Source organism: Pinus tabuliformis, chromosome X (assembly GCF_031772625.1).
Source record: "Pinus tabuliformis cultivar Carrire ecotype Pingquan chromosome X, CPIR1, whole genome shotgun sequence".
Taxonomy (NCBI): Eukaryota; Viridiplantae; Streptophyta; class Pinopsida; order Pinales; family Pinaceae; genus Pinus; species Pinus tabuliformis.
In genome coordinates, this window is record NC_142308.1 from 116,061,449 (window position 1) to 116,072,475 (window position 11,027).

Consider the following 11,027-nt stretch of genomic DNA (forward strand, 5'->3'; position numbering starts at 1 on the left):
TACTTCAGGTTCCAATATGATTTTTCCTTCCTCGTCAAGTTCTGGCAATATTGTTTGAACTCAGAGCTTGTCACCTATAACCTTATTTAAGCATGAAACATGGAAAACTAGGTGAACTTGGAAAGATGTAGGAAACTCCAATTTGTATGCCATAGTACCAATATTTTGCAACACCTTGTAAGGACCATAGTACTTTGGTGATAATTTATTATCCTTCTTATTTTTCTTGAGGGAAATTTGTTTTTATGTTGTAGCTATAAAAATACCCAGTCACCTACATCAAAACTTCTTTGACTGTGATGTTGATATGCATGTTGTTTCATTTGATTTTGTGCCAAAGTGAGGTTATCCTTTAAGAGTTGGAGAACTTGTTGTTGATTCCAATGTGATCTTCCATTATTTTAACCTTAGAATTTTCTCTTAAAGATGATGTGATGGATGTTGGATGATATCCATAAAGTGCCAATGCATTACAAGATATGGTCAGATTCATTTCTTCTTTCTCTAGGGTTGGTTCTTGGTGTATATCCTCTTCTTTTGATGTTTCTTGATCCCTTTCTTCCTCATCTTCACAATCTATGTAAAATAATTTCTTCTCAGTACACTTATGACCTTTAGTGTATTTGGTATCACAACTATAACAAATCCCTTTTTCTCTTTTTTCCTCCAACTGTTGTGGTGTCAACCTTATAGGTTTTGGAAGGCTAGGAGCAGCAACACTTACGTCTTTATAGTTGTGAGTGGTATACTTCCTTGTTGCCATAATTTTTCTTTCAACTTTTCTAGCCACCGTAAATTCCTTCTCTAATGAATTAGGTTCCCAAAGACAAACCTCATGTTGGATGTTATCCTTTAAATTCCTATGAAGACATCAATCATATGCACCTCTAGAATATCATTTACCCTTATATTCAATTTTTGGAAGTCCTCAATGTGCTCTTCCATTGAACCCTTTTGTTTGATATTTATCATTTGGCTAAAGAAGGTGTTTCTCTTTGTATCCTCATAATGTTCTATCATTTCCTCCATAAAAATGGACCAAGTGACAATTTTTTTACGAGAACAAAGTCATCGATACCATACAAACGGATTGGGTTCTAAATATAAAGTTGCAATACGCACCTTTTGTGTGTTTTTCACATTATGGAGATCAAAATATTGCTCCATCTGTAACATCCATGTTACAGGGTCCTTCCCATCAAACTTCCTCATATCAATCTTTGGAATATGGTGAGGCTTCAATCCCATGTTAGATTCTATGAAACCATGATTAACATTTCTTTTGTTCAATCATGAGTTTCCTCTACTACCTTTTTTCCATTAGGAAGTCTTTCTTGTAGCAAATTTGTCCAACCTTCCTTCAAACCTTCTATGTCTTTCTTCAAATCTTCCATGTTTCCTTTCAATTTTGCTTCTATACCATCGATCTTAGCTTCCATGCCATAGATAAAACCATTTATCTTAGCTTCGATTCCATTCTTTAAATCATTGATCTTAGCTTCGATTCCATTCGGTTGCTTACTAGGTATTTTTATTTTCTTTCTTTGATTCATTTTGAAATCAAACAATGATATCTATGCTTCACTATGCCCTTTGAATTACTTCAAAATGATTTTTCAAACAAAAGTTATGCAATTGTTTTTAAAATACACACATTTTTTCTTGCTTTTAGGAGCTCAATCTTAAAACAATTGTAACTCTATAATTTCAAATCTCCAAGTTTTGAAATTTCTTCCTGTGATAACCCTTTGAGTCCTATTTCTAACCCCATAGGTCTGATCAATATTGCATTCTTCAAGAAGGAGTTATGCCCAATCTCCCACAATGACCTGATTATAGACTAGTTTAGTAGAGTGAGCTTTTATGGAGTGCCACATGTCACTGTTTCAAATTAAGGCCCTAAAATTGATATCCAAAAAACTAAATTTCGTCCTCCTTCTATCACCTTTTACTAAATTCAAATCCTATACTTAGAGAGAAGGTTATGATGATTTTCCCAAGGTCACCAGTTTGAGATGGAATTTTGGAGCCTACCAAAACCCTAACTTCCTCGAATCATATCTCCTAAAATATAGCGAGACAAGACCTGAAATTTGTACACTATGTTCACCAAGATTTCGGCTACACTGGATTTTAATTTCATATTCTGAAGCTTCATAGAAAAAAATATAGTGAAAATTGCACAATGACTTGTTTGTAATAGTGAAACCTTAGAATCCAAAGCTTTGATATCAAATGTTATGCAACCAACTCACAAAATAGAAGAAGAGATAGATAAACGACTTAAAAATTAGCCTCTTCGAGGTGGAAACCTCTTTTACATTACACAAATGAACAATTCTTGGATGATACAAATGGAAAGACCTCATTTCTATATATAGGATTCGAAGGGATCACAAAATAATATGAGCCTACATAACAATAATATTGTAAGGGCACAATAATAACAACAGTGGGGTTTTATGGGGCACAATAATAACAATATGGGGACATCAATAAAATAAGGGAGTTGCACTAATAACAATAAGGGGCTACACAAATAGTGTAGGGACCTAACACCAGCACCATTAACAGACTACTAGGCATGTAGAATGAACATTATTCATGAGTTCATTACGCCTTCTATACATGTACCTTATGACATTTCCTTCTTATATATTACAATATTTGTTGAGAATTTCATATATTCTTCATGGATTTTTTGTAAGTAATGGGATGAGTGACTACTGTAAATGTCCCTAAGTATTCTATTTATGCATTACAATTCTTTTAAAACAAATTTTATTTTCGACCAGGCATACCTCATCCCTACCGAATTATCCTTCCATCTCACCAATCTGCCCAAGGCTCATAATTTTTTCATGACAACTTATTTGGTCATGGCCCTAGTTTCATGTCATACTTTCCATCATTTACCCCACAAGAACAAATTGAATCTAGATCTAGAACTGGTGCAATTCTAATATCTGATGTGTGAAAGAATAAGGCCTCATTTCACTTTTTTCAAATAAAATATTCTTTTGTTATTGAAATTAGTCATCTAATAATTGGGCGATAACCCACTCAAATTTCAAATGAAGCACAAGCCTTCCTCTAGGGAAAGGGAATACATGAAGAAAGTGAGGAAAACACACTAATCTGCATTTATATAATCCATGATAAGCCCCTAATGCTTCTTAAATTCGTATTGGACAGGTATTTTGTTGATGAATTTTGTAGACAATATCGTCCACCACTCATTCTATTTGAGAGAAAGAAAAAGAATAAGTTCATTTATTTCCCTTTACTGTGGGAGAATTGACTGTAAAGAACTCAACCCACTTGACGGGATTTTCAAAGTCATTGAAAGTTTTCAGTTTAACAGAAGTACAGCCAATCCAAGGTTTTGATCTAGAAAGAATATTTTCAAGGCACCTTGCCATAATCATATATGTCAATTTATTCACCAGAATTATTGAAGTGAATGGATACAGTCACATTGGCCCATCAAAGAAAACATAAACAACTACCCCTAGTGAACCAATTATTGAATAATTCAATGCTACCTTGAGAAGGAAATGTAAATAAAGAGGTAGAAATCCTACAAATGCCTCTCTAGCTTCGACACTATAGGCTCACATGAGTTCATTGTCCAGTCATAAAAAGAAGGAATACAATCTAGTTAGAGGCACAAGTAATGATAGGCACTCTACTAGGGGAGATGGAGAGGAGACACCTCCCAATTTTTTTCTTGAAAAGCTCACACGTTATGAATTATCCAAGAGAAAAAACTCTAAAGAGGTTGAACTTGTAAAAGAGCTAGTAGATATGGAAGTTGACAGTACTCCACTACCTAGTTGGGTTACAGCCCGCATGGCTAAAACCCAAAGAATGATCCAAGACAAAGAAGAAGAGTCGGCCATTTTGATGACCATCCACAAACTATGCCAGATGTACACTATGATCGAGGTAATAAAAAGATAAATATTTAAAGGGTAAATATTTAGAATAAAAAGGTCATTAACCAATCAAAAATAGAAGTGGACATTTCAGAAATTATTGAAATTACACCAAACTATTGTTGAAGCTCTAGCCCACTATATTACAAAACCAGAAGCTATAAATATAATACTAAAAAGGAGAATAAATCAGCTTGAAGAGGCTCTTAATATGGCACCCCTGTTCAGGACCCCCTTAGCTATCAAATCACCTAAGTCTATGGAAAACACACCCAATACACCCCATCAAATAAAGAAAGTGGCATACCTATGTTGGGTATGTGTTATATTCTTTGCATGACTAGAAGTAGGTGTTGTACATTGAGTCAGGCGTAGTAGGGGGGTAACAGGGGGGCGGCATCCCCCCCTGTTGGGGGGTTTGTAGGGGGGAAATAGCCCCCCTGCACTGTGTCTGGGGTCAGGGACTTTTTTTTATGTGGAACCAAGGATGGGGGGAAATCCCAAAGATAGTGGGTGGACCTACCCATTGTTTTTTGCATGGGTTTTGCCCATGGTTTTGGGCATGATGGTTTTCTTCCCATGGTATTTTGTATATCTAGTTAAGGGAACTATTGCTATGTTCTAACCCAAGGTTAGTGGATTGAGGTTTATGAATACTTCACCATGTGTGTGTATATATATATATATATATATATATATATATATATATATATATATATATATATATATATATATATATATTGTAAACTTGAAAGGAATATAATGGAAAATCAATCTAGTAGCCCCGATTTTGGGATCCAGGGGAAAACCTCTGTGTATGTTTGATTTATGTTCTCACCATTGTTTATTTTTCTATTTTTAAGAACTCGTTTGCAGGTAATTTTTGTATAGAATTAAAACCTCCATTTGGTATCAGAGCTATTTTGGCTTCAAGGGGACATCTTTGCTACTGAGGGGCTTTGCTCGGGCCTGTGGTAGACCCTGTGACAGTGGGAGATCTATGGGATCAATTATTACAGTGGAAATATAGAGAACAAGAAATTCAATGGACAAAGTTTTGAGTTATGCAAACTCAATATGGAGGATATGTTGGTGGATAAAGAAAAATGGACCATGGTATATCTAGGTACTAAACCAACGACAATGTAATTAGAAGATTGGGTGAAGTTGGAATGGAAGGAAAAGAGCACAATACGGTTGTGTATCTCAAATTTGGTATTGTTGAATGTATCAGGGGAAGCTAAAATGAAGGCTTTATGGGACAAGTTAGGGACTTTGTACCAATTTAAGTCTCTGGTGAACAAATGTTTCATGTGGAAAAAGTTGTATAACCTAAGGATGAAGGATGGAGATTCGGTAACAGAGCATCTGAATGCATTTAATATGGTAAGCCAGTTGTTTTCTATTGATATAAAAAAAATTAGACAAAGATAATTGCATCAGTTTGTTATGTTCTCTACTAGATTTGTGGGATAGTATGGTTGTTGCAATATGTTGCAATACTACCTTGAAGTTTGATGAAATAGTCCCATTCTTGCTATCAGAGGAAATGAAATGGAAAATTATCAAGAGACAAAATGGAGATGCCTTGTCTGTGAGAGGATGGTTCCAGAACATAAACAAAAATAATTCCTCGAGTAGGACATCTAAATCTAGAGGGAGATCTAAATCTCTAGGAAAATTTGTAAAGGTGTGTTGGAAACGCGAAAAGGAAGGGAACTACAAAAGGGACTGTAGATCTAAAGCTCCTGAGAAAGGAAAAGGATTTGATGATGCTCCTTTTGTAGAGGCGAAAACCACCTTAATTGAAGGTGGGGATGTGTACTTGGTTTCTTCTTCAAGTACACATGTAATTCATGAGGATGGTTGATTGACCCAGGTACATCCTTTCACTTCACTCCCCATAGGGAGTGGCTTTGCAAGTACGATAAATATAATGGTGGTGATGTATTCTTAGGGGATGTCAAGAAGGCCAAAATGATCAGACACGGAATAGTCAAGCTAAATTTTCAAGGTGGAAGGATTATAACACTTCCTGGTTTTCTGCATATTCCTGCATTGGCCAAAAATCTGATTTTTGTAAGAAAGATTAATGATGAAGGTGTAAAAATGTTGTTAGAGAAATATACCTGCAAGATGGTTTTGAGCAGCATTGGTATTGATGCAAGGACTTCAGATTAGAACTCTATACAAGCTTCTAGGTAGCATTGTTATTGATGGGTGCAATAGTTCTATGGTTCCTAAAAGTGGAGCAAAACATTTAGTGGTATCTAGAGAAAATACCATGCTATGGCATCAAAGGCTTGGACACATTGGAGAGAAGGGCCTTCGAATAAGGTATAAGGTATGTCTAATTTCTCTCTGGATTTCGATTTTGGTAAACATTGTGTATATGGGAAGAAACATTGAGTCAGTTTCCCCTCCAGTGCTAAGAGGGTGAAAGGAATGTTAGAGCTTGTGCACAGTGATGTGTTTGGACCTGTGTTTGTTCCATCATTGGGTAAGTTTGTGTACTATGTCTCATTTATAGATGAATTCTTGAGGAATACATGGATGTATTTCCTTAGGAAGAAATATGAAGTCTTTGACAGATTTAAAGAATTTAAGGCTTTTGTGGAAAATCAAACAGAGAATAAGATTAAGGTTTTAAGGAAAGATAATGGTGGATATTTTCGCAAGAAGGAATTTGAAGAGTTCTGTAAAAATTTTGGAATAGCGTGGAAGAAGAATACTCCATACACATCTTAGAAAAATGGAGATGTAGAAATAAGGAATAGGACATTGATGGAAAAGGAAAGAATCATGCTCAATGGTACCGAATTAGGGTAGGAATTATGGGCAGAGACAGTAGATACTGCATGTTACATGGTTAACAGATCACCTTCATCAGTGTTGGAGGATAAGACTCAACATGAGGTATGGACTAGTAAGAAACCCTCTCTTTCACATTTGAGGTTATTTGGATGTGATGCATATGTAAATGTTCCAAAGGAGAAATAAACCAAGTTGGATAGTAAATTTTAAAGGTGCACTTTTATTGGGTATAAGGATGGTTTAAAAGGTTATAAGCTTTGGAACCTAGAAACAAGGAAGGTTGTGTACAACTGAGATGTGGTGTTTAGAGAGGTGAAATATGTTATTAAACATGAGGTACTACCAAAGGAACTTGATAAGATAGAGTTTGAGCTAAAGGAGGAAGAATCAAAGTCTATAACAAAACATGAATCAGAAGAGGAAGAACCACGAACTCCAGTTTTGAGAAGATCAGTTTGAGAAAGAAGGAAGCTAGAAAAGGTATATTCCATTTTCTTTCTGTTCAAATTTTTCTTTATCTATTATTGATGATGATTCCAAAAAATGATGGAAGCAATAGATTCAGAGGATGGAAAACTATGGAAAGAGACCATGGTTGATGAAATGACATCTTTAGACAAAAATGAGGCTTGGGATCTAGTAGAGTTGTCAACTAGAAGGAAACCCATTGGAATAAAATGGGTGTTTAAGAAGAAGATGAATGCAGAAGGAAACGTGGAGAAATACAAAGCTCAGTTGGTAGAAAAAGGTTATTCCCAAGTATCGAGACTTGATTTGGTGATATTTTTTATCCTATTTCCAAGTTAGCTTCAATTAAATTACTTTTAGTTGTTATTGTTTCTTTTGATTTTGAGGTAGTACAGATGGATGTGAAGGAAATATTTCTTCACGGGGATCTAGAAGAAGAGATATACATGAAGAAACCCGAAGGCTTTGCGATGAAGGGTAAGAAAGAACTAGTATGCAGGTTAAAAAGGTCTTTGTATGGGTTAAAAAAGTCACCAAGGATGAGGTATCAGTAAATTTAATACACATATATGGGGACTTGGCTTCACAAGAATCAAATCAGATCACTATATTTATTTTAAATTAATTGGTGACCATGTTATTTATTTGGTATTGTATGTGGATGATATGTTGTTGATTGAAAAAGACAAAGAAATTATCCAAGATTTGAAGACCCAATTTTCCTCCAAATTCAACGTGAAGGATCTTGGTGCTGCAAACTATATTTTGGGCATAGAAATTAAATGAGACTGGAAAAAGAGGAAACTCTGGTTAAACTAGAGGAAATATTTCGAGACAATATTGCAAAGGTTTAATATGCAAGATAGTAAACTGGCGAAGGTTCTCATTCCTGTAGCTGTAAATTTTTCTATTGAACAGTGTCCCAAGACACAAGAAGAGGAAGAGGACATGTCCCATGTTCCATATGCAAGCATAATCAGTATCCTAATGCATGCAATGGTCTGTACTAGACCATACATTGCACATGCAGTGGGAGTATTGAGCAGGTTTGTGTCAAAACTAGGGAAGGAGCATTGGACAACAATGAAACAGGTTTTTAGGTATTTGCGTGGTACCAGTGATTATGGTCTGTGCTACCAAGGAAGACCAGGATTGGACAGAGTTTTGGACATCCATGGATTTGTTGATGTATAGTAGGCTAGAGATATAGATAAAAAAAGATCTACAACTGGGTATGTGTTTAACCTTTTTGGAGGAGAATTCAGTTGGATGAGTAAGAGGCAGTCTGTAGTGGCACTTTCAACTATAAAGGTTGAATACATGGTAGCCACTCATGGAAGCAACGAAGCAGTTTGGTTGCAGAGAATGTGTTCAAGTATTGGGTTGGTGCAGCGAGCTATAAGGATAGAGTCTGATAGCTAAAGTGCAATTTTCTTGGCTAAGAACTCTGCTTATCATTCAAATACAAAGCACATTGATGTTCAGTATCACTTTGTGAGGGATATGGTTGAGGACAAAAAGTTGTTGCTAGTAAAGGTGGACACTTTGAAAATGCATTGACAAATTATGTGAGCACTGAGAAGTTTTCTTGGTATAAAGAAACAATGGGTGTTGTAGGCTTGGACCAATGAAAAAACTCTCCTATGACCTCTTGTGTGGAAAGAAAACAACCAGTGGGAGAATGTTGGGTATGTGTTATATTCTTTCCATGACTAGAAGCGAGTGCTGTAAGTTTCATCGAGCGTAGCAAGGAGGTCACAAGAGGGGCGGAAGCCCCCCTTTTGGGGGGTTTGCAAGGGGGTGGTATCCCCCTTGCACAAGGTCTAGGGAAGGGGAAAAAAATTATGTGGACCCAAGGATGGTAGGTGGACCCAAAGATGGTGGGTGGACCTATCCATGGTTTTATGCATGGGTTTTACACATGGTTTTGGGCATGATGGTTTTCTGCCCATGGTATTTTATAGATCCAGTCAAGGGAACTACTATTATGTTATAATCTAGGGTTAGTGGATTGGGATTTATGAATGCTTCGGCATGTATATGTATTGTCACATTGAAAAGAATATAATGAAAAATCAATCTCGTAGTCTCAGTTTTGGGATCCATGGGAAAATCTCTCTTTATATTTATTTTATGTTCTCACCATTATTCATTTTTCTATTTTTAAGAATTTATTTCTAGGTAATTTATGTACAGGTTTAAAACCTACAACCTATTCACGAGAATCGAATCCTAGATTATAATTAACATTAATAAGAGAATGGAAATTGTTGAAGAACTCTTGGAAATCACTATGCATTTGAGGAATCTAGAATAGAGAATTTATTCATTTTCTTTATCTTAAAATGGATCTGGAAAATGATCAAAAGTTTATTAATAATAAATTTTCAACCTTTGTGAAAAAGATAAGTTTACTTAGTAGATTCCAAAGGACACAAGAGAGCCTCCCATGACATCAGAAATTAAAGCAAATCAAATTTGTTTGTTTGCTAGAATTAAAATGTTAGAGGATGCTATTGTTGATCATGAATGTTTTACTATGCCCTTTATGATTTCCATGAATGAAATTCTTCTATAGTTAGATAATTGTCTTCTCGATTCATCATATAAATGAATTAATTCCCAACGTGTTTTAAACCAGCTAATGTGGTTCATCATCGGGACGATTTAAATGAAGAAACTCAAATCCAATAGAGGTATACAAATGAGTGAAATAAATTAAATAATATTTTATTATAAATACATTAAATAGATATATAATTATTTAAATAAATAAGAATAATAATTATATAGATATTTATATATAATTATAATAATGGAATTATGATTCAAAATAAATATATCACTAAATAAATAAATATATTTTATTATAAATAAATTAAACAATATTTTACTATAAATAAATTAAATAGATATATAATTGTTTAAATAAATGACAATTATAATTATATAGATATTTATATATAATTATAATAATTGAATTATGGGATGAACAAAGTTAGGAATAAATAAATAAATAAGGTTGCATGAATATAGATAATTATATAAATTTAGGAATAAATAAATAATATTTTAATTAAATTGATATATAACTATTTAAATAACTTTTATAATTATATAGATTTTTATTAGATCATATAATAATGGGATAAGGGACAAAATTAAGAATAAATAAATAATAAATTATTACAGATAAATAATTTTTATAAATAAATAAATAAGTTAAATAAATAAAAATTAGGTCAAATAAAACCTAAATAAAAGAAAACTAAACGAAGTCAATAAATATATTATTATTTATATATAATAATTATTACCAGAAAAATAAATAAACCTTTGTTGGGTTAATAAGAAATATTAATAATAAGTAAATATAATAAGTAATAATAAAAATATTATTATTCATACATAATTATTATTACAAGAAAAATAAATAAACCTATGTCAAAAAAATAAGGGGCTAATAAGAAATATTGATAATAATTAAATATAATAGGTAATAAATAGCTAAGGGTAAAAATTCTCCAAAAAGGTTGCAGATAAACAGAGTAAAAAGGTAATTACTAATATAAAAAATAAGAAATAAAATAGTAATAAAAACTAAGAATGATTAAAATATATCTTAATAAAAACAGGGTGAACATGAAAAACAAAAAGATGAAAATCAAAGAACTTGGGAGGCAAAGTAACAAGAAAATCTTGAGGAAAGAGCATGGATCCAATTTCTACTGATTCTCTAATCGTCATACGTGTTAATATTGTTTGCCTCTCGTTTCTCTATCTCTATGGCTTCCCTAAACTTTTTGT